General features: G+C 34.0%; 1 protein-coding gene across 1 annotated transcript in view; it reads left to right on the forward strand.

Annotated features, from left to right (window-relative positions):
- LOC148946091 (uncharacterized) overlaps positions 1–26,404 on the forward strand; it is a 109,169-nt gene that overhangs the window by 14,657 nt on the left and 68,108 nt on the right. Inside the window, exon 2 of the mRNA XM_089097765.1 lies at positions 14,152–14,317. The gene's annotated coding sequence lies outside the window, so the exon portion shown is untranslated. The remainder of the gene's footprint in view (positions 1–14,151; positions 14,318–26,404) is intronic.

The following is a 26,404-nucleotide window of genomic DNA, read 5'->3' on the forward strand; positions in this document are numbered from 1 at the left end:
TGTTTTAAGTTATGCCCTGGGGGCATATAAGGATTTTATTGATGGCGTTTTCGTAGAAACTTCAAAATAGGCTCATTCGATTGGAAATTAAAGGGCTAGTGCCCTCTTTAATAGTCAAAAATGATTTAGGGCAACTAGCCCCCCCCCCACGCCCATCATTCCCCCAAACACATCCAATCAAAATTTTGAGATAGCCATTTTGTTCAGCGTAGTTGATTTCCAGATAGAAAATATATTTTTGAGGAGGCTACTCCCCTAAAACCCTCAGGGCAAGGGTTTTAAGTTATGCCCTGGGGGCATATAAGGTTTTTATAGAAGGCGTTGTCATAGAAACTTCAAAACAGGATCATTCGATAGGAAATTAAAGAGCTAGTGCCCTTTTTAATAGTTGAAAGTGATTGGAGTGTAACTAGCCCCCATCCCCCCCACGCCCATCATTTCCCCAAACACATCCCCCCTCTCACGGCAGCTAACCCCCCTCTCACGCCCACCTTTTCCTCACACACATCCAATCAAAATTTTAAGACAGCCATTTTATTAAACGTAGTTTTAAGTTCTGGAAATTAGGTCTTTGAGGATTACAACTCCCCCAAAGCCCTCAGGGCAAGGGTTATAATTTAAGGATTCTCTGAATCCTTCATATTATTTCTTATGCAAGGGATGCTCGTATAAACTTTAGAAAGGGCTCAATTGATTGAAAATTGAAAGTTCTTGTTAATTTTTTAAGAGTCAATAGAGATTGAAGGGCAACTAGCCCTTCTCCCTCCTCCACGCCCTAAATACATCAGATAAAAGTTTTGATATAGACATTTTGTTAAAATAGTTCAAAGTTCTGATAACAAAACCTCCAGTGCCGAGACAGCCCTCCAGGGCCCATGGGTAGGCGTTGTAAGTTATGCCCTGGGGTATAACTTATTAAAGGGGGTTTATAACTTATTGGAAGGGGTTTTGCATGGGAAGAACACATAGGAAATCTATTATAATTATCCAATTATAAGGTTAAAATACATACTCTGTGATAGATGCAAAATTATTTTGGCACACAAATTCCTATTAAGGTAAATTCTAAACAGTCGTGATCCCTTTGTGTCAGCAAGTGAAATGGTCTAAAACCCCTTATTGGAGCTATTTTTTCAATCCATTCATTGTTGTCAATCACTGTCCACAAGTTATGCAAGCTGTCTATTGTTCATATATAAGGTTTTTATCAAAGAGGTAATCGTATAGACTTTGAAAAAAGCCTCATTACATTTAAATTGAAAGTTCTAGATCCGTTTTTTAAAGTCAAGAATAATCGGACAGTAAGAACCCCCCCCCCCCATGCCATAGAAACTTGAAACTTTTTGCAATCAAAAAAGAACAAAAATTAATTTAAAAAAAATTTTCGAAAAATAAGTTTTTCAAAGAAAAGTAAAGGCCATTTTAAACTTAAGCTCAGGAGATACAAATACCTGTTAAAATTCAAACTCAAAACCACCAGAAATTACTATTAAAGAATAAATGAAACTCAAAACGAACAGAAATTAAATAAACAATCATAGCAAAAAACATACAACAAGTAATAATATAAATGAATAAATAAATCTTAAAGCAAGTAATGCATAGATTGAATATGAAAATCAAGCTTAAAACGAAAAGAAATATTTTGCTATTAAAGTATAAATGAAACTTAAAACGAACAAAAATTAAATAAACAATCAATGCGAACAAACATACAATATATATTAATGTAAATGAATAAATAAATCTAAACGAGTGAAACTTAAGTTGAATATGCAAATCAAGTTTGAATCGAATAAAAATAACTACAAACAGGAGTTTGGGTATCGTCTCACTGCAGAAGCCTAAAACCTACTGCGTTATTAGCGCTTTACTGAAAACGAATTATATTACAAATGTTTTCATTTGTACTTAATATTGAAAATAAATATTAAAGTTACAGTAAAATTTTGAACTGATGAGTTTTTAGCAATTAATATCATTATGCATTAAATATTCAGTTTAATTCATTAGTTATTTTTAAGATTGGTCAAGACAAATATAGTTTCATTACAAGCAAAATTTGGATACTGCCCCCTTCTTTAACTGTAAAAATCTAAAGCCTTCTGCGTCATTGGTGCTTCACTGAAAACGAATCACTCGTATATTACAAATTTATTCTTTTCCATTTCTTACAGCATTGAAAATGAAAATAAAAATTAAGTGAAAAATAATCTTGAACGGATGGATCTTTAAACAATTAATATCATTATATATCTGATATTCAGTTTGATTTTGTTTATACTTTCCAGAACTGTTCCAGACTCATATAGTTTTGCGATTTTTTTAACTCTGCCATTTTTTGTGACTAATCGTTTTAGTTTGTTATGAAAACTTTCTATGCCTTGTAGGCATTTCTATTTAAGCGGAAAACTGTACCTCAAACTTTGTGGAACGTGTATTTTCTTGCCTAAAACACCAAAATATAATAAAATGTCAAGTTTTGGAGTGTTCCACCACTCGCAAGCAAGTGCCATTGGTATTTTTGAATCTGCATGGTCAATTTAGGGGGTGGAGGGTAGGCTAATTCTCGTAGCAGCCCCATTCTGTCGTGATATGGTTCACATTTTCAACACCTGGCGTCCGGACTATCATATAATCTACCAAGCATACAACTACCCCAAATCAGTATCAATAAATAAATGAAACCCAAAACGAACAAAAATTTAAATAAATATTAGAGTCAAACTCAAAACGAGCATAAATTAATGTGAGTAGGGTTCAAAACCCTTATGCTTTCTAAAAGCCAGAATATAATTTGTACTTTACTAAAAAAATTCCAATGAATGTGCATTGTCAGTTTAATATACATATGCTTATATTTATTCCCTAAAATGTTAATTAATTTTTGATTTTTTAAAGTTATAAAAGTGAAAATATTTAAAAGAATTGTTTTCAGTAAAGTGCCAATGACGCAGTAGGTTTTAGGTTTCTGCAGTGAGACGATACTCAAACTCTTGTTTTTAGTTATTTTTATTCGATTCAAACTTGATTTGCATATTCAATTTAAGTTTCTCTCGTTTTAAGATTTATTTATTCATTTACATTAATATATATTGCATGTTTGTTCGCATTGATTGTTTATTTAATTTCTGTTCGTTTTAAGTTTCATTTATACTTTAATAGCAAAATATTTGTTTTCGTATTAAGCTTGATTTTCATATTCAATCCAAGCATTACTCGCTTTAAGATCTATTTATTCATTTATATTATTACTTATTGTAGGTTTTTCGCTATGATTGTTTATTTAATTTCTGTTTGTTTTGGATTTCATTTATTCTTAAATAGTAATTTCTTGTGGTTTTGAGTTTGAACTTTAAAATGTATTTGTATCTGCTGAGGTAAATTTTAAAATAACCTTTACTTTTCTTTGAAAAAAATATTTTTCAAAAAGGTTTTTTTAATTAATTTTAGAAAAAAAACCTAATTAAACCCCTGTGTTAGAAAGGTGATAAGACTGAGTAATAATAGAGGCATTAGCCTGGATCTGTAGGTATCAAATTACTTAGTATTATGATAGTTTGTAGACTTAGAGCTGCTGTAGATAAAGTATTAAGAGAAGATCAGCGCGGTTTTAGGAAGGGTAGAGAATATGTCGACCAAATTTTCACTCTTAGGTTAATAATTGAGAAGTACCTGAGTTATCAAACACCTTTATTCCTCAGTCTTATCGTGGTTGCAGCAGTAGCTAGCAACCTAGTAAGAGACGGTCACGTCCAATACTAAAATATAATAGCCCATAGCTCCTTAAAATTGAGTCAGATCAAAACAAGAAGTACCCTATTAGAACTGCCTTGTCAATTACCCCTATATAGGAAATGTACCGTCCCTTGGCTTGATTATATAAAGGAGTGGGCCTAGTTAAATATAGATGAGAATTGTGTAAGCTTAATCGATATCAAGGCTCTTCAGATGGCTGAAACCTATTAAAGAATAATTTCATAGGCGGCACAATAGCACTGCCTAAGTAAAGAACGATGTTGGCACAATGTATTATTTTAGTTTTAGTTTTTTCTTTTAGACCAGGGCACTTTGTATCGAAGTAGTTGTCGAAGAAACATCGAAAAGGGCTCATTCAATTGAAAATTAAAAGGGCTTGTGCCTTTTTTAATAATCGAAAGTGACTGAAAGGCAACTAACACCCCTTCCACACCCACCATTTCCCCAAGCACATCTCCCTATTTCCCCAAATCAAAATTTTGAAACAGCCGTTTTGTTCAACTTGGTTCAAAGATCCGGAAATTATGTCTGTGAGGATGAAACTCCACCCACAACCCTTAGAGCAAGGGTTGTAAGTAATGCCTTGGGGGCATATTAGATTTTTATAGAAAGCGTTGTCGTAGAAACTTCAAAAAGGACTCATTCAACTGGAAATTGAAAGGGCTAGTGCCCTTTTCAACAGTCGAGAGTGATTGTAGGGAAACTAGCCCCCCTTTCACGCCCATCATTTTCCCAAACACATCCAATCAAAGCTTTGAGATAGCCATTTTGTTGAACGTAGCTGAAAATTCCAAAACTTTCAGCTACGTTTAACAGAACTACGTTCAACAGAACTAGTTCCAGAACTAGGTCATTGAGGATGACAACCCCCCTGCAGCCCTTATGGAACGGGTTGTAAATTATACCCTGGGGGAATTTAAGGTTCTTGCAGAAAGCGTTGTAGCAGAAACTTCAAAAAGGGCTCATTCGATTAAAAATTGAGGAGGCTAGTGCCCTTTTTAATTGTTGAAAGTGATTTGAGGGCAATTAACCGTCCTCTTATGCCCACCATTTCCCCAAACACATCCAATCAAAATTTTGAGATAGCCATTTTGTTCAACCTAGTTCAAAGGTACAGAAATTGTGTCCTTGAGGATGACACTCCCCCCCAGCCCTTAGGACAAGGGTTGTAAGTTATGCCCTGGCGGCATATAAGTTTTTTTTTATAGAACGTGTTGTCGTAGAAACTTCAAAAAGGCCTCATTTGATTGAAAATTGAAAGGGCTAGTGCCATATTTATTACTCGAAAGTGATTAGATGGTGAATAAACCACCCCCCCCCCCTCACGCCCACCATTTCCGCAAGCACATCCAATCAAAATTTTGAGATAGCCATTTTGTTCAACGTAGTTGAAAGGTTCGGAAATTATGTCTTTGAGGATGATATACCCCCCACAGCCAAAGCTTTTCATAGGGGAAAAGCTGTAAGTTATGGCCAGGGGGCTTACAAGGTTCTTATAGAAAGCGTTGTCGTATAAACTTAAAAAGGGTTCATTAAATTGGTAATTGAAAGGGCTAGTGCCCTCTTTAATAGTCAAAAGCTATCGGAGGGCGAATGACCCCCCCCCACGCCCATCATTACCACAGACACTTCCTATTAACATTTTGATATAGCCATTTTGTTGAAAGTAGTTGAAGGGTTCGGAAATTGTGTCTTTGAGTATGACACCCCCCCCCCACAACCCTCAGAACTAAGGTTTTACCCTGGGGAAATATAGGGTTTTCATAGAAAGCGTTGTCGTAAAAACTTCAAAAAGGGTTCATTCGATTGGAAATTGAGAGGGCTATTGCCCTTTTTAATAGCCGAAAGGAATCAGAGGGAGAATAACCCCCCCCCCCACACGCCCATTATTTCCCCAAACATTTCTGATAAACATTTTGATATGGCCATGTTTTTCCATGTAATTAAAAGGTCCGGAAACTATGTCTTTGAGGATAACAACCCCCCTTTCCCCACAGCCCTCAGTACAAGGGTAGTACGTTATGCCCTTGAGGCATATGGGGTTTCTATAATTTTGTTTAAGTTTTATCGTAGAAGCTTCAAAAAGGCTCATTCGTTTGGAAATTGAGAGGACCAGTGTCTTTTTTATTAGCCAAAAGCGATCAGAGGGCGACTGCCTCCCCCCCCCCACCTCCCCACTCCCTTCATTTTTCTAAACAGCTCCAATCAAAATTTTGAGATAGCCATTCTGTTCAACGTATTTGAAATGTCTGTAAAATATGTGGGATAAAAATGAGGATAAAAAAATCCTCACAGCCCTCAGGGCAAAGGTTGTAAGTTATGCCCTGGGGACATATAAGGTTTTATAGAAAGCGCATTGGATTGTTAATCAGACGCTCTTGTGCTCTTCTTAAGAGTCAAAGGTATCGGAGGCCCCCTCCCCCTCCCACACACACACGTTGTATTGTCCTGATATGCATTTAATAGACATTTTGAGATTGCCATTCTATTCAAAATAGTTTAAATATCATATAACAAGGCTTCTAGGGTTGAAAGAAACCCCGAGGTATTTATTGAATGGATGGTCGTATAAACATCAGATGGGGCTTATTCGATTTGGAATTAGAAGTTATAGTGTTATTTTTAAGAGTCAAAGTGATTTGAAATCAAACAGCCTTTAAAATGAATCAAACAGCCATTAAAAGGGTCATTTAAATGAGTTTGCTTTTATAACTTTAAGAAACCAAAAATTAACTCAGATTTTAAGGAATAAATGTCAGAATATGTATACTAAACTGACAATGCACGTTTTTTCTGTAAATTCATTTGATTTTTTTTTCAGTGAAGTACAAATTATATTCTGGCTTTTAGAAAGCATAGGCGTTTTGAACCCTACTTATATTAATTTATGCTTGTTTTGAGTTTGACTCTGTTATTGGTTTTAATTTCTGTTTGTTTTGGGTTTCATTTATTTATTGATACTGATCTGTGGAAGTTGTATGATTGTTGGATTATTTTATTCTTTTTTTCTTAATTTTTGGTTTAATGTAGTTCTTTTCTTTCTTTTTAAACTTATTTTGTGAAAAAAGTTTTTTTTAATTATTTATATAAAGGATCAATATTGCTCATTTTAAATAGGGACTATGTAAATTTCATTTTATAGCAGAGAACGAACTCTAGCCCAGAATGGCTGAAATACTAAAATAAAATGCAATTTTCGATAAAAACTAAACCACCATACACATTAGGATGTAGCATATTTAGTTTTAAAAGTCAACATCAACAATACCTTCAAAACGAAAAGTGAGCAAAAATAGATGAGAAAAAGTAAGAAAAAAGGATCATGTTTGTAGCTCTAACTGCATCTTAGCATGAATCATAGTAAAGAACAAACTCAAACTGAAATATTAAAATATTATGTAACTTATGACAAAACTAAATCATTATCAAGGTTGCAGTGGTAGCTGCAACCTAGAAAGGGACAAAAACGTCCAATAGTGCTACATAATCAATATTGTTCATTATAAATGAGGACTATGTAAGTTTCGTCGGACATCTTTTGAAAAGGTATTTGTCTGGGGTATAGTGCCCATACTGAGGACCGTCTCTTACTATTCCAACTAAGAAAAAGCCATAGGCTTCAAACCTGTTTGTATTTTCCCTTTAAAAAACGAACTAAGTTATTTAAAAGAAAGAATTTTAATTTATAGTCCGGATTGCAGCAGTAGCTATCAACCTAGTAAGAGATCCGGGTTGCAGCGGTAGCTAGCAACCTAGTAACAGACGAACACGTCCCATATTAAGAAATACAGTAGCCCATAACTCTTAAAACTAGAGTCTGATCGAAACACAAAGTATACTATTAGAATCATTTTGTCCCAAACCCTTATATAGGAAACTTACAACTCCTTGCCTAGAATAACAAAGAAAATCCATTGGCTCGAAAAACAAGGAAAGTTGCTTGAACTACGATATTCTGCATCAACGGCATCTTTCTTCCCTTTTTTTTCTTTGCAGCTAGCAGGGCACTGGAACATCATAGAGAGCTGTTTAATGGCTCACTTTATAGGAAAGTGATGCATTTTAAGTTCCGGTCTAGTTTACCATATACGGGTTGCAGCTGTAGCTAGCAACTTAGTCAGAGTTTAGAATACAATACAGAATTATATAAAGGATGGGTCTATTTAATTATAAACGGGAATTGTTTAAGTTTAATCAGAATCAAGGCTTTAGAGATGGTTGAAAACCGGTGAAGCATAAAATATAGCGCATATTGGAATTAGTTAGCTGCCTGATTCTCTGAAGTTTGTCTCTTACTATTCCAAATAAGAAAAAGCCATAGATTTTCTCCTGTTTGTAATTTTTATATTAAAATATAGTAAATAGTGATACCGTACATAGATTTTTTTACGCATAGAATGGAACACTGATGAATTTACATATTGTACTGAAAACTGGTGCATTAACATATAGAACTGACCACTGATACATTTAAATATAAAACTAAACACTGGCACTTCTACATATAAAACTAAACACAGCTACATTTAAATATAGAACTGAACACTGATAAATTTAGATACGAAACTGAGCACCAGTACATTTACATATAAAACTAAAAAACTATAACATTTACATGTAATACTAAACACTGGAACATTAACATATCTAAACACTGGCACATTCACATACAAAATTTAACTTTACGTATAGAACTAAACACTGGTTCATTTACATATAGAATTTAGCTTCGGTATATTTACATATAGATCTGAAGAATGGTATGTTTACATGCAGAACTCAACACTGGTACGCTTAAAAATAGACCTGAACACTGGTACATTTACATATTGAATTGAACACTGGTACAATTTTAAATAGAACTGAATTTATCAATCCCCACTCTATGACAATCACAGATCCAAACTTCAAACATCATTTTCTACAACAAAGGTGGTTTTAAACGTTTTTTCCACAATCTCATGGGTGGCCATTTCATTTTTATCATCTATTGTAGTTGTTTTAGTTGATGTCCAAGAAGGGAGGAGTAATTTGCTTTTGCCTTATATAATTTGCGCCGTTTCCATATTCCCAGTAACGTTTTCCCCTGTTCAACAATCAATAAAATTATGTTATCTTTTAGAATTTTATTTACTTTCTAAGACAGACTCTGCGTTTTCCTTGTTCTTATTCTCAGTTAATTTTGAATATAATGATCTTATACTGCTAATGCACTTTTCAGCAGCAATACCAAAGTTATCCAGAACCGCCACATTCTTCTTCCTTTCTAAGTAATATATTACTCCCATAACGGCAACAGTGTAAAATACTGGGGTTTTCAAATTACTTATAACATTCATTCTATAGCGATTAAGTATATTTTGATTTCTTTCTAACAACTTGTTACTGTCGTTTAAAACTTTTTTAAATTGAAAATTAGGACAAAATTTGCTTCGTATTTTCTCAAAAACAATTTACAGGAAAATGAAGTCCATTGACAATGAACTTTTTTATTGTATTGGTTCGTTTAAATTTTAGTCTATAACAGTAAACTTGGAATCCCACGAATTAAGAGAAAAATTTTCAAAGAATGAAAATGTAACACGTAATTTCTGTTTTCAGAGATAGCTTGTAGAAAAATAATTATTTCAATTCTTTTGCCTTTTTCAAAGCATTGCTAAGTTTAGCAATAGAGTCGATAAAATTGAAGATAAAATCTTAGAGTCTAATGAACTTGGTCAAATAGCACTGTTTATTTACTTGTGATGTCATATACGGAGGTTACAGTAAAGAACGAAACCTAAATTATGCCAAGGTTGCAGCAGTTGCTGCAACCTAGTAAAAGGTGAACCACAGCCCCTAGTAACCAATCATGTTTGCAGCAGTTGTTGCAATCTATTAAAAGGCGAAGCACAGCACATAGAAACGAAACGTTGAAAAATACGTTATACAAAACACTACCTGATCAGAAAAATTGCCATCTCACACTGATTCATGATTGGTAACTAGTTTTATGTCTTATGGTGAGGGAGAAGATGTAGTCGTTAGTAACTGAAGCATTAAAATATGATGCATTTGTTTTAATTTAAAGAGCAGTTTTGATAACCGCTGCGGCAATAACTGGCATCCTAGTAAAAGAGAATCATGTCCCAAGCTAAGAAATAGAACATCGCATAACTCCTAGAAATAGTGATAGGTTGGAACACAAAAGTACATTATTAAAGCCACCTTTTGCAAAACCCCTATAAAGGAAAATTACATACCCTTGGCTTGAACACCAAAGAAAATCTGTTGACTCAAAAAACAAGAAAAATATAATAAGGACAAACACTGGCTTATAGTAACTGAAATATTATTAAATAGTAGTAGCCTTAGTATTTATAGTGGCAATATTCTCATCGCTAAACTTTTCTAGGGTATAAGCCTATACTTGACTTAGTTAGCTGCTTAATTCACTGAGGTTCGTGGCTTACTATTCAAACTCAGAGAAAGGCTTAGGCTTTTTCCTTTTTGTAATTTATCTTTGAATTACAGTGAAGAACAAACTCTAAAGATGAAAAAAATATCATTAATCTAAGAATAAGAATTCGGTTGACGCATTTTCTCTCCTTTCTAGGCCCAAACTGCCTAAAACCTTTAACCATACTTTCAAATTGTGGCAAACTTTATTTTTTTTATATCATTTCTTGTAGCTTTATCAGGGATTAGCACTTTTTCATATTATTCTGCCAAACTCTTTTTAATCATATCTTTATCTGGGACTAGTCGAGGTTGACTATTCTCTCTCTATTTTTTAAAAGGCAAATGCAATATTTAACAATTATACCATATGGCTGCAGCTTCCAGATCCTGTGCAATTTTATCCATGGCCTCAACTTTATACCTCATTAATTTGTATTTTATTGGTGTTTCTATTTTGCATATATTCTTCTTATTCTGATATGATCTACCAATGAAAAACTTATTTTCTAAGCCCCTCCTCTTTTCTACCAAACTTGAAACAGTTGCTGATGTTAATAGCTGCGTTTCTAACTTTTCTCCCTAAGATGCATCTATTTATTACCTCTATCTTCTACATTGTCAAATTGTACACTCTCCAAATTAATATTCAACTATTCCAGGAAAATTTTTCTCAATTTTTCATCCCGGAGTCTGTAAACGTCATAAATTCCAGGCAGGTAAATACTCTTCCTGAATTTCAGCTTTTGATTAGCCCCAGGCACTACTAGATGACGATTTTTATTTTTAACATGAATAACAGCCCTCCTATATACCCTAGTATATTGTATCAGTCCTGTCAGTCTTCGGTTTACAATAACATAATCCATAGGGTTAGCAGACTTAACATCATATGGATACTATGCTAACTTATGGGTAATTTTATAACCAGATACTATATTAGTATAACTAGATTGTTATGCCTACAAAATTACAGCTGTTTGTAAAAATTATTGTTTTCTTTACATGCACCGAATTTACATGGCTAGAATACCATCTATCCCGATTTCTACCTACCTGGGCATTAAAATCCCCTATTAAAAATACCATTTTTCTAAATGAGATCCTGTCTATTTATTACTGTAGCTGTAAGTAGAACTTACATGCGTCACAACTATATACATTAGTCGGTTCTACAGGGGCATATGCTAATGTGACTGTTCCCAACTACTTTTTTAGTCACAAGATAAGCAGCTAGCATTCTATTATAAATAAATTCCCAACCTAATGAAGACTTAACAACTTTCTTATTTACATGAACTCTATTCCCGGCCTATCAACCCCGTCCTTCCCGACAGACTAAATATATTCTATTTCGTCTAACTGTATGTTTCCTACCCCCTGGGAAATGAGTTTCTGAAACTACTAACAAATCTAGTTCAAAATGTCTGAATTTGTCAAAATATTAATAAGATAGTAGTTTTTTAATGTTCTAAAGTTCCAAGTTAAAAATTTCATATCGTTTAAATTATTGAAATTATTATTACCTTAAGAAAAGCAATAGTAGGAAGGCCTCTCTAACACTAAACTAAGATAATATATGCAAGACAACACGCCTATGTCTAGGCCAATCAGAGAGCTAGAATACTAACGGGAGTTAGTATTCTAATACGGGAGTTCAAACGGGAGTTAGTAAACAGATTGAGACATTTTGAAAGATTATTTGTTTGAAACAGATTGAGACATTTTAGAGGATTATTTGGGCAAAACAGATTGAGACATTTTAGGAGACTATTTGGACAAAATAGATTGAGATATTCTAGGGTACTAATTGGGCAAAACAGATTGAGATATTTTAGGGATTATTTGGACAAGAAAAAGTTAGAACTTCTAGGTTGTGGCGGCTATAATATACAAGTCGCAATTTTCAATATAGAGGCTTCACTAAGAGCTATAAATGCGTAAGAAAAAAAAATATCAGAACATCTTTCAGACCTCATCTTTTGAGAGTTGGACACACGAAAAAATTAAACCTTCAATTCTGACACTTTTTTGCTTAACATTATCAAATATGACAATGTAGAATGTTATCATTTTAAAAGTTCCCCATGGCCTAAATGTTTCCTGATTATGACTTCTTTATTTACTAAACTTAGATACTTCCACTTCAGCTGTTAATGCAAACATCCAGCAACAAAATCAATATTAAAAAGAAAATTATCACCATCCTTCAGTCACTTCATCTTCAAATCTAATCAATACAGAAAATGCGATACAGACTGAAGACATTCGTGAAACGCTGAATTGTTCTTAAATAATGGACGAACTATAGACACAGAAAACATCGAATTGTCTCTTCTGGTATTTGACACGAGATTTTTGGCTGCACATAGAATTGGAATAATTATTTAATTAAGGACCTATATATCTTTTTGTACCTACAATTTGTTTAGAATGAAGTGTTTTTTATGATATATATAAAGATTTTTAGCCGTTCTCAGCCATTACGAGATAGCCAGACCCCTAAATTAGGTGCCTATAAATCTTTTGCGTCTACAATTTGTTTAGAATGAAGTGTACTTTATGGCAGATATAAAGAATTTTAGCAGTTCATAGCCATTACGAGACAGCCAGACCCCTAAATTAAGGACCTATAACCTTTTTCTACCTACAATTTGTTGAGAATGAAGCATACTTTATGGCAGATGTAAAGATTTTTTAGTAGTTCATAGCCATTACGAGATATTCAGACCCCTAAATTAAGGGCCTATAAATCTTTTTGTACCAGCAATTTATTTAGAATAAAGTGTTTTTTATGGTAGATATAAAGATTTTTTGTTATTAGCCATTACGAGACAGCCATACCCCTAAATTAAGGGACTATAAATCCTTTTGCTCCAATAATTTTTTTAGAATGAAGTGTACTTTATTGTAGAAATACAGATTTTTAGTAGTCCATAGCCATTACGAGATAGGCACACCCATAAATTAAGGACCTATAAACCTTATTGTACCAACAATTTGTTTCGAATGATGCGTACTTTATGGTAAAAATAAAGATTTTTAGCAGTACTTAGCCATTACAAGATAGCCAGACCCCTATATTAGGGGCCTATAAATCTTTTTAAACCAACAATTTGTTTAGGATAGTGTGTTTCTTATGGCAGATATAAAGATTTTTAACAGTTCTTAGCCATTACGCGATAGCCAGACCCCTAAATTCAGGACCTATATACCTTTTTCTATCTACAGTTTGTTTAAAATGAACCATACTTTATGGCAGATATAAAAATTTTTTAGTAGTTCATAGCCATTACGAGAAAGTCAGACCCCTAACTTAAGGGCCTATAAATCATTTTGTACCAGCAATTTGTTTAGAATAAAGTGTGTTTTTTTTATGGTAGATATAAAGATTTTTTGTTATTAGCCATTACGAGATAGCCAGACCCCTAAATTAAGGGACTATAAATTCTTTTGCGCCAACAATTTGTTTAGAATGAAGTGTACTTTATGGCAGATATAAATAACTTTAGCAGTTCATAGCCATTACGAGATAGTCAGACCCCTAAATTAAGGGCCTATAAATCTTTTTCTGCCCAAAATTTGTTTAGAATGATGTGTTTTTTATGGCAGATATAAAGATTTTTTGTTATTAGCCATTACGAGACAGCCAGACCCCTAAATTAAGGGACTATAAATCCTTTTGCTCCAATAATTTTTTTAGAATGAAGTGTACTTTATTGCAGAAATACACATTTTTAGCAGTTCATAGCGATTACGAGATAGTCAGACCCCTAAATTAAGGGAATAAACCATTAATCAACATCCTTTGTCAGATACAACGGATAAAATTGACATAATCTAAGTATCAGCGTGAATAAATTCATTAGCAACATCTTTTATTAGATACATCCGAGAACATTATCGAAATCTAAATATCAGAGTGAATAAATCCTTTACCAAAATCTTTTCTAGGTTATGTCAGATAACATCATCAAAATATAAGTATCAGCGTAATTAAATTCTTTATCAACATCCTTTGTCAGTTACATCGGATAACATTATCAAAATCTAAGTATCAGAGTGAATAAATCCTGTACAAACATCTTTTGTTGGATACATAGGATAACATTGACAAAATGTAAGTATCAGAGTGAATAAATTCTTTATCAATGTCATTTGTCAGATACGATTGATAAAATTCACAAAATTCAAGTATAAGAGTGAATAAATCCTTTATCATCATCATTTGTGGGATACGATGGATAACAAAGACAAAATCTAAGTATCACTGTGAATAAATTCTTTACCAATTCTTCCTGAACATCTTTAGTCACTTACAACGGATAGCATTGACAAAATCTAAGTATCAGAGTGAATAAATCATTTATCAACATCCTTTGTTGGTTACATAAGATAACATACAAAAAATCTAAGTATCAGAGTGAATAAATTCTTTATCAACGTCTTTTGTCAGATATGTGTGATAAAATTATCAAAATCTAAGTTTCACAGGGATTAATTCTTTATCAACGTCTTTTGTCAGATACAACGGATAACATTGACAAAATCTCAGAATCAGATTGAATAAATTCTTTATCAACATCCTTTGTCGGATACATCGGATAACATTAACAAAATCTAAGTATCAGAGTGAATAGATCCGTTATCAACATCTTTTGTCGGTTACATCAGATAATATTCACAAAATCTAAGTATCAGAGGGAAAAAGTTCTTTATCAACGTCCTTTTGTCAGATACGTTTGGTAACATTCACAAAAGCTAAGAATAAGAGTGAACGAATTCTTTATCAATATTATTTGTCGGATACGTTGGATAACATTGACAAAATATAAGTATACACATAAGTATATAAGTATACACACACACACACACACACACACACACACACACACACACACACACACACACACACACACACACACACACACACACACACACACACACACACACACACACACACACACACACACACACACACACACACACACACACACACACACACACACACACACACACACACACACACACACACACACACACACACACACACACACACACACACACACACACACACACACACACACACACACACACACACACACACACACACACACACACACACACACACACACACACACACACACACACACACACACACACACACACACACACACACACACACACACACACACACACACACACACACACACACACACACACACACACACACACACACACACACACACACACACACACACACACACACACACACACACACACACACACACACACACACACACACACACACACACACACACACACACACACACACACACACACACACACACACACACACACACACACACACACACACACACACACACACACACACACACACACACACACACACACACACACACACACACACACACACACACACACACACACACACACACACACACACACACACACACACACACACACACACACACACACACACACACACACACACACACACACACACACACACACACACACACACACACACACACACACACACACACACACACACACACACACACACACACACACACACACACACACACACACACACACACACACACACACACACACACACACACACACACACACACACACACACACACACACACACACACACACACACACACACACACACACACACACACACACACACACACACACACACACACACACACACACACACACACACACACACACACACACACACACACACACACACACACACACACACACACACACACACACACACACACACACACACACACACACACACACACACACACACACACACACACACACACACACACACACACACACACACACACACACACACACACACACACACACACACACACACACACACACACACACACACACACACACACACACACACACACACACACACACACACACACACACACACACACACACACACACACACACACACACACACACACACACACACACACACACACACACACACACACACACACACACACACACACACACACACACACACACACACACACACACACACACACACACACACACACACACACACACACACACACACACACACACACACACACACACACACACACACACACACACACACACACACACACACACACACACACACACACACACACACACACACACACACACACACACACACACACACACACACACACACACACACACACACACACACACACACACACACACACACACACACACACACACACACACACACACACACACACACACACACACACACACACACACACACACACACACACACACACACACACACACACACACACACACACACACACACACACACACACACACACACACACACACACACACACACACACACACACACACACACACACACACACACACACACACACACACACACACACACACACACACACACACACACACACACACACACACACACACACACACACACACACACACACACACACACACACACACACACACACACACACACACACACACACACACACACACACACACACACACACACACACACACACACACACACACACACACACACACACACACACACACACACACACACACACACACACACACACACACACACACACACACACACACACACACACACACACACACACACACACACACACACACACACACACACACACACACACACACACACACACACACACACACACACACACACACACACACACACACACACACACACACACACACACACACACACACACACACACACACACACACACACACACACACACACACACACACACACACACACACACACACACACACACACACACACACACACACACACACACACACACACACACACACACACACACACACACACACACACACACACACACACACACACACACACACACACACACACACACACACACACACACACACACACACACACACACACACACACACACCATCATCAGAGTGAATAAATCATTTATCAACATCTTTTGTCGGATACATCAGATAACATTCACAAAATCTAAGAATCAGATTGAATATATTCTTTAGCAACATCTTTTGCGAGATAGATATAATAACATTGAAAAAGAATAAGTAACGGATCGAATAGATTCGTTATCAACATCTTTTGTCGGATACATCACATAACATTCACAAAATCTAAGTATCAGAATGAATAAATTATTTATCAACGTCTCTTGTCAGATATCTTTGATAAAATTATCAAAATCTAAGTTTCAGAGTGATTAATTCATTATCAACGTCTTTTGTCGGATACAACGGATAAGACTAACAAAATCTAAGTAACAGAGTGAATAAATAATTTATCAACATCCATTGTAAGATACGTCAGATAAAATTGACAAAATTTAAGAATCAGATTGAATTAATTCTTTATCAACATCCTTTGTCGGATACGTTGGATAACATTGAAAAAATCTAAGTATCAGAGTAAATAGATTCGTTATCAACATTTTTTGTCGGATACATCAGATAACATTCAGAAAATCTAAGTATCAGAGCGAATAAATTCTTTATCAACGTCCTTTTGTCAGATACGTTTGATAACATTCACAAAAGCTAAGTATAAGAGTGAATAAATTCTTTATCAATATCATTTTTTGGATACGTTGGATAACATTGACAAAATCTAAGTATCACAGTGAATAAATTCTTTATCAACATCTAGTGTCAGATATGTCGGATAACATTATCAAAATCTAAGTATCAGAGCGAATAAATTCTTTATCAACGTCCTTTTGTCAGATACGTTTGGTAACATTCACAAAAGCTAAGAATAAGAGTGAATAAATTCTTTATCAATATAATTTGTCGGATACGTTGGATAACATTGACAAAATCTAAGTATCACAGTGAATAAATTCTTTATCAATATCTAGTGTCAGATATGTCGGATAATATTATCAAAATCTAAGTATCAGAGTGATTAAATATTTATCAACGTCTTTTCTTGGATACATCGGATAACATTCACAAAATCTAAGTATCAGAGTGAATAAATTCCTTATCATCTTTATTTGTCAGATACGCTTGATAAAATTGACAAAATCTAAATATCAGTGTGAATAAATTCTTTATCAATGTCCTTTGACAGATACGTCTGATACGATTGACAAAATCTAAGTATCAGAGTAAATAAATTCCTTATCAATATCCTTTTGATGGATACGTCGGATAACATTCACAAAATCTAAGTATCAGAGTGAATAAATTTATTATCAACATCCATTGTAAGATACGTAACACGGCACACACGTTAGCAGTACGTAATGACAGCGCCAAGCAGAGGGATGTTATTAAGACATTTTTCCCAAGGAAGTTTTTCAAGCTGTTTCAAGACTTTTCAAGACATCTCTCTTCAAGACGTTTTCAAGACATTTCAAGACGTTTTCTGTGACATTTTTCTTCAAGATCTTTCAAGACATTTCAAAACTTTTATTTCCAAGACGTGTTTCAACATTTCTTTAATTCTTATATAATGTGAAATGTTTACGGATGCCGCATTCTAACGTGACCTATTTCTTCAGAGGTCATGGGGGATCCCCGGTTGCAACTGAGGAGAACACACACGTGGGTTGTTAAATACATAATAGTTTTTGAGATTTTTTTTTCAATGTATTTTTTACAGGGAGTATCATATTCTAATGATTTTTGTCCCTCATTAGGGCTTGAAAGAACCATTTCCATCCAATAGAATGGAGCATTAATCATCTAGGCTATGAACGCCTTTCTAATATAATGGTTTGGCTAATACATTTTTCGAAATAACCTTTGCATGCAAGGAGATCCCTCTTTTCACGAACACTAGAATGACGATTGCCTGTTTGCTATGGCTTCAATAATTGAGACACAGAAGGCAAAAATCGACCACTAGTAATTGCCTAAATTTGCTACCAGCTGCTCATTAAGTAATGCTTTTACCGACTAGTGCCAGATAATATTATGGGGTCTTTTAGCATATTTTTTAGTATTAAAGATGAGATTGGGCTACAAGATGGTTAAGTTTTGTAGATGTTTATATATTGAAGATTCGTCATGGAACAAGGAATGTAAAAAGACGCAGACAATGGTAAATACAAAATTTATTGATAAATAAAGCTATAAAATAATGAAATCACAGAAAACTGCTTAAAACTGAGCAAATGGAAAAAAACATGAAAAGGTCAGTAAATAATAAAAAACGCTAAAAAATAATGAAATCACAGAAAATGCACTTAAAAGCGCAAAAGATGAAAATAAAACATGAAAAATGGGGTCAGAAAATGGGAATGATGGGGTCATAGCAATTATTTCCAGAGGGGGAAATATCGGTATTAGAGGTAAATTTAAGTCATATTAAGAGTTATTTCTGAAGGACTTTTAATGAAAACACCATATTTCTTTGCTGCATGTTAGATTTCAGTCACCACATAACCAAAAAGTTCATTTAACACCTTTCGGCTTAATTTTAAGCTGTAGAACATGTTAGTTCAAGCCATTCACGTGACCGTGACAATATGTAGCTGCCGTGTGACAATCCTATGATATATATTATCATTCCTAGGACAGTTTCAGACATTTCTTGATAAACATCAAGCATTAATGTGACAAGCCTATGGCTTTCTCCTGTGTTGAATTAAATAGATAAATCAAATCCACTAGTTCATGTTTTGCAACTCAACCCTCCGTGACAGACCATGTCAAGTCTCAACCTGTGCCACACTATTACTCCCCCTCTGACACCATTTACCACCACCTCATCATTCATATTACATTTTCAGATATTTTTCCATTAAAAATCACGCATTAAATCCATTAGCTCAGGTTTTCGCAGCCCAACCCCATCATCCACCCCATCATCATTCCTAAGACATTTCAAGATATTTTCTTAATAAGTTGATAACCAATTACACTTCCCCCGTTTCTGGTCCCCGGTTAATAAGGTTCCAACTCCAAATCTGCTGGCATCCACCCTGGTTCAACTGACTCCAGCTCAATCTGTGCCCCTCCGACCCCAACACCAAATCAGGCTTTCGTTGTGTCAGTTCCAGATTCCCCCCTTATACCCCTCCTTTCACATTTCCGATTCCGAAAACTCTACTCTAAGTTCCACCGATTCTAAGATTTTGTGTGCGGCTCCCTCCGTGGTAAATGGCACTCCTCTGGCGCACATTATCACGCTTAAGGGTTTTTTAAGTTTTTTCACGCACAGAAATAACTTTATAAACTAAAATGTCCACAGGTTTTTGTTTGAACAGCAGAAACTTGCCATTTTATTGCTATATTTCAATTTTCTGTGCCATTTTTCTCAGTCTATGACGCTCAATGGCTAGCATGTGACAACCTCCGGCACACCCATCTTCATTCCTAAGACATTTCAAGGTATTTGTTTTTTATAGACTGATAACCAATTCCACTTCCCCCGCTTCTGACCCCGAGTTACAACGGTTCCACCTCCGATTTTTCTGGCTTCCACTTCGGTTCAACCGACACCAGCTCTATCTATGCCCCTCCAAGCCCAAATCCAAATCCAGCTCCTTTTGCGTCAATTCCGGATTCCCCAGTTCTTCCCCGATTCCACAATCACAATTACGATGTATACGACTGCCTCCGTGGTAATCTATAAATTTTAAATGGCACCGCTCTGGCACAAATTATCACGCTTAAGGATTTTTCAGGCTTTACCCCACAAAAATGACTTTATAAATTAAAAATAACCAGTGTTTTTTTATTTGAACACTGGAAACTTGTCACTTTATTGTTATATTTTCCTTGCCAATTTGCCTTGCCAATTCCCAGTCTATGACACTCAATGGCTATTTTGTGACGCCAGCTGGCATCTTCATCATACCTAAATCATTTTCAGCTATTTCTATGCAAAAATATCAGTGTACACTTGAATCGTTCGTTTAAGCTTAATGAAAACCCTCAATAATGTCTGTTATAATGAGCCCTGCCAATTGAGGCCAAAGTGACACAATTTACCGCCCCTATGATACTCTCCAGCGAAAATCCTTATAAATCCCAAATTCTTATTACAAAATACAAAACAATTTTTACAAAACAAAAATGATTCTTACAAAACAAAAATACATCCTAAAAGATCCCAATACAAAACATAAAATACTTGTTACAAAACAAATTATTTTCTTACAAAACAAAAATACAACCTAATAAATGAGAGATTCTTCTTACGAAGAAAAATTAATTCTTACAAAACGAAAAAAATTCTTACAAAACAAAAATACATCCTAAATAATTCCTATAAACGTCAAATGCATTGAAAAACGAAAGATTTTTGTTCTAACCAAATACAAAATTCATCTCACGTCATACAAAATACTTCTTATTGGATATAAAAAGTTCAAACATAATCCAAAATAAATCCTAGAAAACAGAAATAACTCTTACAAATACAGAAATACTTTACATTATACTAAATAATCCTAACAGAATGGAAAATTGTTGGTCTTGAACACAAAATACTTGCTACAAAACATAAAATTCTAACAACACCCCATATATATGGAATACACTAAAGTTCAAACATAATCCAAAATAATTCCTACAGAACCAGAAGCTATTCCTACAAAATATAAAAATACAAATTTATAAAATAGTTCCAACAGAATGAAAAATTGTGGGTCTTGAACACAAAAATACTTTCCACAAAACACAAAATTCTAGCAAAACTCCAAATACTTCTTATAGAATACGAAAAGTTCATACATAATCCTAACAATTCCTAAAAAATAGAAATAACTCTTACCGAATACAAAAATACTTTGCTCAATTCTAAAATACTCCTAACACAACGAAAAAATAGTTGGTGCACAAAATACTTGCTACAAAACTCAAAAATCTATTAACATACCAAATAATTTTTATAGAATACAAAAACTTCCAACATAATCGAAAAACATTCCTACAAAACTGAAATAACTCCTACAAAATACAAAAATACTTTACACAATTCTAAAATAGCTTTAACGGAATAAAACTAGCTGCTGCAAAACATAAAATACTTACTACAAAACACAAAAAATCTAACAGCACCCCAAATACTTCTTACAAAATACCAAGACTTTAAACATAATCCAAAGTAATTCCTAAGAAACAGAAATAATTCTTAAAAAATACAAACAAAAATTTACGCAATTCTAAAATTGTTCTAACAGAGTGGAAAATACTTGTTGTAGAAAACAAATTATTTGCTGCAAAGCACAAACCTTCAAACAACACCCCATATACTTCTTATGGAATACAAAAAAGTTCAAACATAATTCAAAATAATTTTTACAAAACCAAAAATTATTCTTATAAAATATAAAAAATACTTTACACAATTTTAAATTATTCTAACAGAATGGAAAATAGTTGCCGTAGAACACAAAAAATATTTGCTACAAAACACGGAAATTCTAACATCACTCCAAATAATTCTTATAGAACATGGAAAAGTTCAAGCAAAATTCAAATAATTCTTAAAAAAACGTAAATAACTATTACAAATAAAAAATACTTTACATAAATTTAAAATAATTCTAACAGAATGAAAAATTGCAAGTCACAAAAATTCTAACACCCTCCCACATACTTCTCATGGAATATAAAAAAGTTCAAACATAATCCAAAATAATTCCTACAAAACAAAAAATTGCTCTTACAAAATACTTTACATAGTTCTAAAATAGTTCTAACAGAATGAAAATGGTTGCTGCAGAACAAAAAATACTTGCTACAAAACGAAGGAATTCTAACAAAATCCAAATGCTTCTTATGGAATACAAAAAGTTCAAACATAATTCAAATAATTCCTACAAAAAAAAGAAATGACTCTTAAAAAAAATACAAAAATACTTTAAACAATTCTAAAAAAAAATTGACAAAATGAAAAATTGTTGGTCTTGAACACAAAATACTTGCTACAAAACACGAAAATTCTAACAATGCTCGATTTACTTCTTATGGAATACAAAAGTTCAGACATAATCCAAATAATTCCTACAAAAGAAAAAATTATTCTTCCGAAGTTCAAAAACATTTTATACAATTCTAAAATAGTTCTAACAGAATGAAAAATAGCTAGTACAGAACACACAATACTTGCTACAAAATACAAAATTCTAACAACACCCCAAATACTTCTTATAAAATACGAAAAGTTCATACATAATCCGAATAATTCCTATAAAACAGAAATAACTCTTACAAAATACAAAAATACGCTGCACAATTCTAAAAATAGTTCTAACAGAATGAAAAGTACTTGGTGCAGAACATAAAATACTTGCTAAAAAAAAAATCTAACAACATCCCAAATGGTTCTTCTAGAATATCAAAAAAAATTCAAACGTACTCCAAAATAATTCCTACAAAACCGAACTAATTCTTACAAAATACAAAAATACTTTGCACAATTCTAAAATAGTTCTAAAGGAATGAAAAATAGTTGGCGCAGAACACAAAATACTTACTACAAAACACAAGAGTTCTAATAATACCCCAAATACTTCTTATAGAATACAACAAACTTCAAACAAACCTAAATAATTCCTACAGAACAAAAATTAGTGAGTGTCACTCAATTTTTAGCCCTTAAAAAGGCTCTTGGGTAATTTTTTCGGTAAAATTCTACTTTAGCTACTTTTGGCTATCTTGGGAAGGGGTTAGGTTAGGAAAATGAGACTTTCAGGGATGGGTCTACAGGCTAAAGTATTTCCAAGGAAGGTATTTTGAAGTACCTACCTCCACTCCTTCTCTCTCTAAAGGGTCATGAAATTTGCCTACATGACAGGTGAAATTTTGACAAAACAACATTTTACCTTAATTTTCAGTTATCAGTTTCTTTTTCTCTGGTTTTAGCTCTGAAAATGCAATTTCAGTTATTTGAGTAGAATTTTAAGACATATAAATAGTTTATTTCCAAAATTTAAGAAATGTATTTGCATATCTTTAAAACCTTATAAATTTGGATTGAGCAAAGTTGTGAAGCTGAAAACAATTTTGTTTTACTTTATTTAAGCAGAAGATCTATTTTGCAAGGTTTCACTTCTATAACTCAGATATTTTTAAAGGTCATCAAAGGTCAGGACCCTCTAGAGGGAGAAGGAGTGGAGGTAGATACTTCAAAATATCTTCCAAGGACATACTTTAGCCTGTAGACCCATCCCTGAAAGTTTCATTTTCTTAACCTAACCCCTTTCCAAGATAGTCAAAAGTAGCTAAAGTAGAATTTTACCATTTTTTCCAGTAGTCAAGAGTAGATTCACTTAAGGCTTTACCACTTTTTCAGTCTTTTTGATAGAAGGAGCAAAAGTTCAGGTCTTTTGGATATCTGATACATTTTTTCTTATGAGGTATCTTCTCAGGCAACCATTGGACGAAATATCGAACTTAATCTTCAGGGTCATGAACTGAATGCAGGTATTTCTCACAATGGAAGTCTTCCAAGTCGAATAATGGAACGTTTTTGTCAAATTCTGCTATTAAGAGCTTTCACGATGGAACATTTCCCTTAACGTAAATAGCTTGCACACTAAAAACTGCATATCTCACGAATTTTCTCTTCTACTTTTTTTTATTTCATAACCATTTTCAATGCATGGTCATATGATTTTATTATAAAACCCACTTCGATTTATAAAATATAATGTTGCACACCATCGTTTTTTATTATACTTTATAATATTATATTTGAGATTCCATTTATAGCTATGAAGTTCACGACATTATTCATCTAACAATAGGAATTCCGCTTTAAAAAGGACACCACACAAGGAATGTTTCAATCCCGATATACTCTGAGTCAATTACACCAAACAATATAATAACCCATGAAAAAAAAATCAATGATCACACACTGAACTCATTTTCAATACTAAAGCATGTGAATCGTAAGTTCTATCAAATCACGTTAACTTGACCTTCAAAACCTGTTTTTCTGGATTATAAAGCTCCCTCGGAACCCAAACAAATCGTAGCTCCCTCGGAACCAAAACAAATCGTACGATATTACGCCATCATAACATGTAAATATTTGACCATCTAAACTAACCCGGGATACCTGCAGTCAACATTCAACCCTACCTTGGATTTTTTTTTCAAAGCCAGAGACACGTGAGTACGAATTACAACCCAACTTTTGTTATGAAAACATTCTATGGCTTCAAGGCATTTTTGTTTGTGCGGAAAACTGCACGTCGAACTTCGTGCAATGTGCATGTTCTTGCCTAAACCACCATAATATAATAAGATGCCAAATTTTAGAGTGTTTCACCCTTCGCAAGCAGGTGCCATTGGAACTTTTGAATCTACATGGTTAATTTATGGGATGAAGGGTGGATAATTCTTGTAGTAGCCCTATTCCGTCGTGGTATGGTTCGCATTTTCAACACCTGGCGTCCGGACTATCATATAATCTACAAAGCATACAACTACCCCAAATCAGTATCAATAAATAAATGAAACCCAAAACGAACAAAAATTTAAATAAATATTAGAGTCAAACTCAAAACGAGCATAAATTAATGTGAGTAGGGTTCAAAACCCCTATGCTTTCTAAAAGCCAGAATATAATTTGTACTTTAATGAAAAAAATTCAAATGAATTGACTGAAAAAAAATGTGCATTGTCAGTTTAGTATACATATGCTGATATTTATTCCTTGAAATCTTAATTAATTTTTGATTTCTTAAAGTTATAAAAGTGAAAATACTTAAAAGAATTGTTTTCATTAAAGCGCCAATGACGCAGTAGGTTTTAGGATTCTGCAGTGAGAAGATACACAAACTCTTGTTTGTACTTGTTTTTATTTAATTCAAACTTCAGTTGCATTTTCAATCTATGTTTCACTCGTTTTGAAATTTATTCATTCATTTACATTATAATATATTTTATGTTTGTTCACATTGATTGTTTATTTAGTTTCTGTTTGTTTTAAGTTTCATTTATACTTTAATAGCAAAATATTTTTTTTCGTTTTAAGCTAGATTTTAATATTTCATCTAAGCATTGCTCGCTTTAAGACCTATTTATTCAGTTAAGTTATTATATGTTGTATGTTTTTTCCTATGATTGTTTATTCAATTTATGTTCGTTTTGG

Source organism: Artemia sp. Qi Xiang Cuo, chromosome 12 (genome assembly GCF_049724085.1).
Source record: "Artemia sp. Qi Xiang Cuo chromosome 12, ASM4972408v1, whole genome shotgun sequence".
Lineage (NCBI taxonomy): Eukaryota > Metazoa > Arthropoda > Branchiopoda > Anostraca > Artemiidae > Artemia > Artemia sp. Qi Xiang Cuo.